The following is a 9,715-nucleotide window of genomic DNA, read 5'->3' as shown; positions in this document are numbered from 1 at the left end:
GGCTACGTGTGTCATCGCTGCTTTTTTTTTTCTCTATGCTGTACATCTTAGTTATAACATATTTAATAAAACTGGTCTCCACAACATTGATTTCAAAGGCAAAAAAAAAGTCTTCTTCAGTTCCTCTGCATACAGGGCTTCCCATTTATGGGATATTTCGTTTTTCATCGAGTTGCTTGACTTTCTCATTAATAGGATCTATGTAAAATTCGGGGAAATCATGTATCAACAATATATAGATATTCCCAAGGGTACAAATTGTGCCACCCTTTTGGCTGACCTATACCTATTCTCGTATGAATATGACCATATGCATTAAGGGGTTATCCTTACCAGGCCCGATCTTTCTCATTTACTAAACGGTATGTTGATGAGCTGCAAGCTTAAAACAATTCATATATATCAAAGGCTGTGCAAGATACATATCCAGCTTCGCTGGATTTAAAGGAAACCACAGACTCTCCAGACGGTACATCTTATCTGGACATATATTTGTACAAAACTGATCAAAATAGTTTCCTACCGCAGAATTTACGACCAGAGTGATAGTTTTCAATTTTGAAGTTTTAGATTATCCTTACTCGGACAGCAATATTCCAAAGGGTCCTGCATGTGGCGTGAACAAATCTCGCCTTGTAGCATTTGTTAGATCTTGTGTGTTGTCTGACGATTTCAATCAACGTTACAAGCTATAATTGCAAAAATTAGTCTATCAAGGTTATTCCATATAACGCATACACTCTAAGTTTCGTAAGTTTTACAAAGAGTATAATTCTTTTGTAAGTACATATGGACAGGACGGTCATTCTGTTTTATACTTGTTTCTGATTCTGCTTAACCAGGGGCTAAGGGCTGTGTATTCATGGTGTTGAATTAGATCCCCACGTTGGATATACCAGCAGATATTCATATACCAGCGGTCAACTAAAATGGACATCCCAGGTCAATAATCGCAAGACCAGTTCCCAAACGACGTTTAACACAAACCACAAAAGAACTAAGAAAGTATATAAAGTTCAAACTATTAAAGAATCGTGCAAAGAGAAGTAGTCAACGGTTTTCAAAGATGTTGCAAAGACGCAAGGTATGTTCATGGCGAATAAATGAAACCAGTATTCAAATCATGTCCCATGCTCGCACAAAAGTTGTCGATATTAAAAAATGTATCTCGGTTATTCTTTGATTGCAACTGTTCACATATCCAAAGCGGCCATCTAATTCAACACGATGAATACATAGCCATTGACGCACTTTTATTGGGAGTGTTCGCCTAGACATGGTGGTAATCAATGAATGGATTTGGCCAGGTTTCGCATGCGCAATTCATGCAAATGGTAACAAGATTTGTCTCCGAACTGAAGAGTGAAGGAGCATCGATTGGACAATAGTGTCACACAGACAGTTTAGGTTTTTGATGCACTATACATATCTGCACTGCTATTTTGCACCTAGTTAAAAAATATCAGAATTTTATCTCTTTTGGATGGAACTGAAAACGTTTCTCCCAGTGTTACTACCCCCCCCCCCCCGGAAAATTCCCAAAGTAACAAAATCAAAAGGCTATGACTTCACTTCCAACAAGCACAGCTAAAAAATGTTGTTTTTCTTTTGATTTGATTTGTTGTAGAGAAAAGCTGCATGTGGTGGTAGGACACAAAAGGTGTAACGCAAAAGTTAGGGGATATATATGTTTTTGAAGTTCAAGTTGACAGATTTACCACATATAATAAGGAAATCCAAGGCGCTCAAGTAACCTTAAAAGTGTGCCACCTTTTAAAGATGGCGTACGGAATATCGTATGTGCTATGATTGGAGATTGTAATGAAGGATTAAAATTTCAGAAAGTAAGAAAGGAGACGACACGTACACATAAAAGGCATTTATTGCTGTTCCAAATGCACTACCGGAAGGTAATCCTGAAGCGTATGCATGGAGGTAGCTAGGTTCAAATTCCACATTGAATATTCTCCATCGTAAAACAAGTGAATAGATCTTTGCAATTCATCATGGATATTTCTGAGGAATTTTGCGAAACTTCGAAAGCAGGGGACAAATTGTGAAGAATGAATGTATGAATAAATAAACGATACATTAAGGCATATTGGTAGTATTTCAGGCATATTGTGACGAAAACATGTTAAAGAAACAGGTGTGGTTTTCAACATAAGAATAAGAACAGCCAAAAGCAGAACAATCAGGGAAAGAAACGTCTTCAAAACCAGCTAAATGTTAATAGGAGTCAAACTTATTCTGATAAATATCTCTAAATATTTAACTACATCAGTCAAAATGTGACTAAGTCATTACCGTTGTATACGCCGAGCCCACGCCTGAGAGATCTAGAGGTTAGTTACCAAGTTGGATTTGCCATGTCTTATCATGTGGTGTCATATCTTATCATGTATTGCTCGTATCATGTATTGCTATGTCTTAACATGTATTGCTATGTCTTATCATGTATTACCATGTCTTATCATGTATTACTATGTCTTATCATGTGGTGTCATATCTTATCATGTATTGCCATGTCTTATCATGTATTGCCAAGTGTTGTCATGTATTGCCATGTCTTTATCATCTATTCAAACCTGAGACTACCCAGAACAAAGGTTGTGAAGCCTTGACTTTTAACAGTAGAGACTGGTTTTATATAAGTTTGATAACACACTTTGTAGACAAATAATGAAACGGGAGGATGCAAATAATGACAACCTCTTAGTTCAGGATGTCTGGTAATCTTTACACAAAGCACATTAGGGACCGAGCAATATTTACCAATAAATGTGACCGGTGGCTGAGAGGTGCAAGTCGAAATAAAATTTCCAATGTTTTCTGCAAAAAAATCTTCATTGTAAGTTTGCATCATCTTCATTGTAAGGACTACAACAGGGGTGTTGAGCACAAAAACTGCCCTTTTCACAGCACCCTATATGAGTGTGAAGACCAAATACAAAAAAAAAATTGATATTTCACAACTATTGTTAATAAGTCAATAATAAGTGATAATTACTTTATGTGGTTGTTTTTGGAAGTTATCAAGTCAATTCTATTTCATGGTGATAAAAAAAAATGTGGTCTTATTTGAAAAGCTTGAAAAATATGTACCTTAACATTCTAGAAACGGATTTCCTTTCATGCCAGACTTATCCAGATTAAAGAAGTAAAATTCAGAAAACAGAATCACACAATACCAACTTTTATCACAATTCTTGTCGTCTCTACAAAACCAATTCTCTTTACACTGCATTTTCTGTATAGTCATAGCATCATAATTTTAGACATAAATTATTTCCCGATTGATTTGGGAAACGTAATGAGTGCACAGTAGTACATTTACTGGTGTGTCTTATTAATGACTTGGCCTGTAAACCTGAGACTCTAGCTTGGAATAGGTATGTGTTTTCCTTGTAAGCCTATTCTCTTATGCTATATACTGAATGCCTCTGTTTCCACACGCAGCTTTTTGCCTGGTTTACGACGAAACCCTGTGGAACACAAACAAATGACGAGAAAAGGTCACTAGTCACCAACTTGCACTAGTATGCCATCATTTTCTATTTGTCAGTCGAAGTCCACCGTCTTTTAGATGAAGCATGGGGAAAGCTATGCCTTTTTTTGCACTGAATATTCGCCATTCTGACAACAGTGTGGAACCAGGTTTTACTTAGACTAATGGAAGGTCGCAGTCCAAATGGATGGAGAATGTACTAATGTACACACCTACTGTTATTTAGGGTACACGTAGTTGTAGCGGTCTGAAGCTCAAATGAACTGCGAGTTTTCTGCGTTAAAAGCTTGAAAGCAATAAAAACCCGAGGGCCTGAATACAGTAATTGCTTCAGCAAAGTAGCTTTACAGATAGAAAGGGATAGAGATCATGCTGACGTAGGCCTGCGTGCAGACGCCTCGAGGAAATGCTCAGAGACACGTGGATCCAGAACAATGTAATAAAAAATAAAAGTAAGTTGTCTGTGATGACATGTATTTGTGATAGATTGCGTTAACTCGGTTCAGATGAGCTTACTGTAGATGCCAACCGGGGGTGTCACGTGTGGATTCCAAAGTGGACCATTGTTTAATACCTGAATTCCAATCAGGTATTTTTTTTTTTTACAGTCATGGGGTCTAACTGATGGGGTCACGTGAATTCCATTGGCGTTCTTATATCGCGTCGTTCGATATTTATAACAGCTTTTCTTATATCAAACGGCATATGGGTTCAAGTTGTGGAGTACTACTAAATCTGATTTACAATGGTCTATAAAGCTATGCTGAAATAAACCACATATAGTGTTAATAAATTTAAAAAAAACAGAATAGAGAGTAACATCAAAGCATCGATGACAGTGTGATAGGGTCTGATACCTTAGTTAGGGTTTGATTCATGAAAATACTTAAATAGTAGCAAATTTTGTGCCTCATAGCATCAGGCTTAAGGGAGATCCCCAAGGACTATATTTTCACAATAAATGTTCCCTAGACACAATATTTATGCTATGTTAGTCTGCAGACTGCATTTAAAAAAGATTATGTTAACTAGTTCCATTAAAAAATAAAAACATTGTGGTTGGACCTTCTGCCTATCTTGTCGACCGCGGAGCCCTGGTCGGGTGACGTCACACCAGTAAGACCTGCCTGGGTTATGTATTGAAAAACCCTGCAAAGCATTGCCGAATCCATGCATTAGGCCTACCCACTGTGTGCTTTTCCAGACGCCATCGAATGACATAATCTATAATTACTCCTGACGAAAACACCTCTTAATTAGTACACCTAAAATCATATGAGTCAAACAATTTTACAACAATTAGGTACAAAAAAAGCATATTAATTGCAATTTATTAGAATTTACTTGTCTAGATTACTCATAAGACTGTGTTGTCATCACATTTAACGTACAATAACATAAAAACAATGCAAAGGGACCATGCCTCGGAATGTATTAAAAAAGTGCGTCGAACAGTTGCCGTCAGATATACCATCTTCGTGGAATTTCCATGAAGCATTATTCCGACCCCACTACAAGAATTATTCAGTAGACTTCTTGCTTACATATATGTAGACCTAGGTACCTTTGTAGATATTGAACCTGTTATATAGTGTGGTTTGACTCGTGACTTGATATCGTGTAGTAATATGTCATGAAACTTTACCGTTACTATGACAACCGACGTAGTTTCTTTCGAAAGAGCTCAGGTGGTAATAATAGGTCGCAGAAGAGTTAAGTAAGCAGTGTGCGTTTGTCACATGTATCACAGAACAGAATTGTTGCTTGTATAAGCTGTTCCGAAAGCTGACAGGCTGTTACCTGACGCAGATGTCCCGTTATACAGGCTTGATCACGTTAACGACTTTCTTAACAAAGAGGACAGGTGCTCGCATGATTTCCGAGTGACCGCACGTGTCACCTGCCTGCCAGGTGATGATGTAGGGCAGTTGTTTATTTCCACGACAGCCAAATTAAAGACATGTGTGTAACGGCCTACACAGTATACTGATAAACATATATAAGGGAAAATGAGCCTCTTATTCAATATACTGTGAAGATAATATGGACTACATGCTAATTGCTACTCCGTTGTTGAGTAGGGCAAGCATACTATGACTGGCCGACATAATATTGACAGAGAAATCAAGTCAACATGCAAACCAAACACATCAGTCATATATCGCGTTTCTTTCACCCACATTGCACTGATTGCATAAATGAAGAATTCTTGAGTGTGACGTTAAACAACAATGAAAGAAGCAAAGATCGTGGTACATGTATTTCCGGACATTGTTCCATTGTGTCTGTGATTGTTTGCGTTGTTCTTTATCGTTTACTTAGTATTTACCTATTTATTCCATGTTGATATACTGTCTGTGATTTGTTGCTGACGGTGACGATGTCATATGGTCGAGATTGTTGCTGACTGTGACGATGTCATATTGTTGTGATTGATGTTAACAGTGACAATGCCATATTGTTGTGATTGATGTTGACAGTGATGATGTCATATGGTCGTGATTGATGTTGACAGTGACGATGCCATATTGTTGTGATTGTTGTTGACTGTGACGATGCCATATTGTTGTGATTGTTGTTGACTGTGACGATGCCATATTGTTGTGATTTGTTCTTGACAGTGACGATGCCATATTGTTGTGATTGTTGTTGACTGTGACGATGCCATATTGTTGTGATTTGTTCTTGACAGTGATGATGCCATATTGTTGGGATTGTTGTTCACAGTGATGATGCCATATTGTTGTGATTGTTGTTCACAGTGACGATGCCGTATTGTTGTGATTTGTTCTTGACAGTGATGATGCCATGTTGTTGTGATTGTTGTTCACAGTGACGATTCCATATTACTGTGATCGTTGTTGACAGTGACGATGCCACATTGTTGTGATTGTTGTTGACAGTGACACTGTCATATGATCGTGATTGTTGCTGACAGTGACGATGCGATATTGTTGTGATTCAGTTGTTCACAATGATTGTACCGTATTGTCATCCCGTTGTTCACAACGATAATGACATATGATCGTGATTATTGTCGAGATTGTTGTTCACAGTGATCATGCCCTATTGTCGTGATTTGTGTTCACATTGACGCTGTTATAGTGTTGTGATTGTTGTTGACAGTGACGATGTCTTATAGTAGTGATTGTTCTGTACAGTGACAATGCCATATTATTGTGATTGTAGTTGACTGTGACGATGCCATATTGTTGCGATTTGTTGTTGACAGTGACGATGCCATTTGGTCATGATTGTTGTTCACAGTGACAATGCCATATTATTGTGATTGTTGTTGACAGTGACGCTGCTATATTGTCGTGATTGTTGTTGACATTGACGATGTCATATGGTCGTTAATGGTGTTGACAGTGACGGTGTCATATCGTTGTGATTGTCGTTGACAGTGACGCTGTCATATGATCGTGATTGTTGTTTACGGTGACGATGCCATATTGTTGTGATTCAGTCGTTCACAAAGCTGATACCACATTGTCGTCATATGGTATGGTATGGTATGGTATGGTTGTGATTATTGTCGAGAATTGTTGTTGACAGTGATCATGCCCTATTGTCGTGAATGTCATGCAGTAAAAGCATGTAATATGATCGTCATATTATAGACACACTGATGAGGCCTTATTGCCTTTATATTATTGTTCACGGTGTTGATATTATATTATTTTTTATATTCCTGTTTACAGTGATAATGGTACATTTCCTACATATATCTTAACATCACATCGAATGTTTTCCTAACCTGTGGATATCTCCAAACAGTTTTAGAACCTGCGCAATGACGTAACCGCACCATCACATGATCCGTGTTTCAGGGTTCTTGCTCAGAATTAATGACGTATCTGATTGCTATTAATAAAAGCATGACAAATCGTACATATAAGTTCATGCTTCATTTCAGGTCCTTGTACGCCTGTAGGAAATGTGGGGCAGTCACGAGTTGTTTATTAGTCCAACTAGCGACTTGCTACATGTATCGTCTACATACATAGGCTACATGAGCCTGTCAGATCCAGTTTTACTTTCCAGCCATTAAACTGACCGCTGCAGAATAAGTGAAACAGTCTTGACTACACCGTTAAACACCGGTCAGATAACAGATAACAGATAAAATAACGACGGTCCTGTATCTCGGTTTATTTCGGCAATCCGCGTTGTCTGATCTCTGAACTAGTGAGAAATATAAAGACACTAAGGCATGCTAATGTCGCTGTTTGACAATGTTACACGATAAGAAAAGCACCGAGGCATGCTAATGTCGCTGTTTGACAATGTTACACGATAAGAAAACACACTGAGGTATGCTAACGTCAATGTTTGACAATGTTACACGATAAGAAAACACCGAGGCATGCTAACGTCGCTGTTTGAGACTGCTACACAATAAGAAAACACGTCGAGGTATGCTAACGCCGCTGTTTGACAATGTTACACGATAAGAAAACACGTCGAGGTATGCTAACGTCGCTGTTTGAGACTGTTACACGATAAGAAAACATATCGAGGTATGCTAATGTCGCTTGCTTGAGACGTTTACACCATAAGTAAACACATAGAGATATGCTAACGACTGTGTTTGACACTGTTACAGGATGAGACACACGTCAGGATGCTAATGTCGCTGTTTAATACTGCTACACAGTGAAACACACCTCAGCATGCTAATGTCGTTGTTTGATACTGCTACACGATGAGACACGCCTTAGCATGCTAATGTCGCTGTTTGATACTGTTACACGATGAGGCACACCTAAGCATGCAAATGTCACTGTTTGATACTGTTACACGATGAGACACACGTCAGTATACTAGTGTCGCTGTTTAGTACTGCTACACGATGAGACACACGTCAGTATACTAGTGTCGCTGTTTAATACTGCTACACAGTGAGACACGCCTCAGCATGCTAATGTCGCTGTTTGATACTGTTACACGATGAGACACACCTAAGCATGCTAATGTCGCTGTTTGATACTGCTACACAGTGAGATACACCTCAGCATGCTAATGTCGCTGTTTAATACTGTTACACAGTGAGACACACGTCAGCATGCTAATGTCGCTGTTTAATACTGCTACACAGTGAGACACACGTCAGCATGCTAATGTCGCTATTTGATACTGTTACACAGTGAGACACACGTCAGCATGGTAATGTCGCTGTTTAATACTGCTACACAGTGAGACACACGTCGGCATGGTAATGTCGCTGTTTAATACTGCTACACAGTGAGACACACGTCAGCATGGTAATGTCACTGTTTGATACTGTTACGTGATAAGACACACCTAAGCTTGCTAATGTCACTGTTTGATACTGTCACACGACGAGACACACCTCAGCAAGCTAATGTCGCTGTTTGATACTGTTACGCGATAAGAAAACACACACTGGCAGGCTAATGTTATTGTCTTTTCTGTATGTCTGAACAGACCTGGTGACGAGCATGGCATAGAGCGTGAATTTATTCTGCATTTCTTCTGATCAGCTTTACATGGTGCCAAAGACATGTTAAAAAAACATAAGTAAAACTCTTTAAAATTTGTGTTGATTGCTTCCCTCTGTTTGTTTTTAGCCATGTTACTTTGATGGCTACTTCCCTTTGAAAGATGACATTGGTCCGTTTTTATGAGGCAACATAATGTAAAACTTTAAAAGACGCCTTTACCTTGCAATGATTCTTGCATGAACAAGTTCTGTGTGTTTACAACCAATAGTGTTTCAAACCAAGGTCTTAATGATTTCATTGTCTTCTTAAGTCAAGATCTGATAAGTCAAGATCCGGTGAGTCAAGATCAGGCAATTCTGAAGTCCAACATCACGAAGATGAATTAGACTTAGCATGGACAACGTCTTAGCGAAAGGGGCCAATTCAACAAAATCATTCGTGACTGTCAAATTTTAAGATACGAGTTCTGAGCTTATGTTGAGACAATTGAAATTCAAAGTTTGACCACCTTATGACTTATTTCGAGACAAACGTGTCAAAATTTCAACTCTGAGTACCAAAAATAAACAATGTGACGGCGTTTTGAATTCTGGTTTAAGTCAGTAATGGCTTTGTGGAATTGGCACCACAACTGCTTTCAACTAAAGCAGACAACTAAATTGGTAAATAATCCCACACTTCTTAAATGTACAGTTTTCTATTAAGCACCCGTTCGTGCTGTTTAAAAAAAAAAGATCTA

The sequence above is a fragment of the Liolophura sinensis genome, chromosome 12 (assembly GCF_032854445.1).
Source record: "Liolophura sinensis isolate JHLJ2023 chromosome 12, CUHK_Ljap_v2, whole genome shotgun sequence".
In the NCBI taxonomy this organism is placed as follows: Eukaryota; Metazoa; Mollusca; class Polyplacophora; order Chitonida; family Chitonidae; genus Liolophura; species Liolophura sinensis.
The sequence above is the reverse complement of the archived record's forward strand: the minus strand, read 5'-3'. Positions refer to the sequence as shown.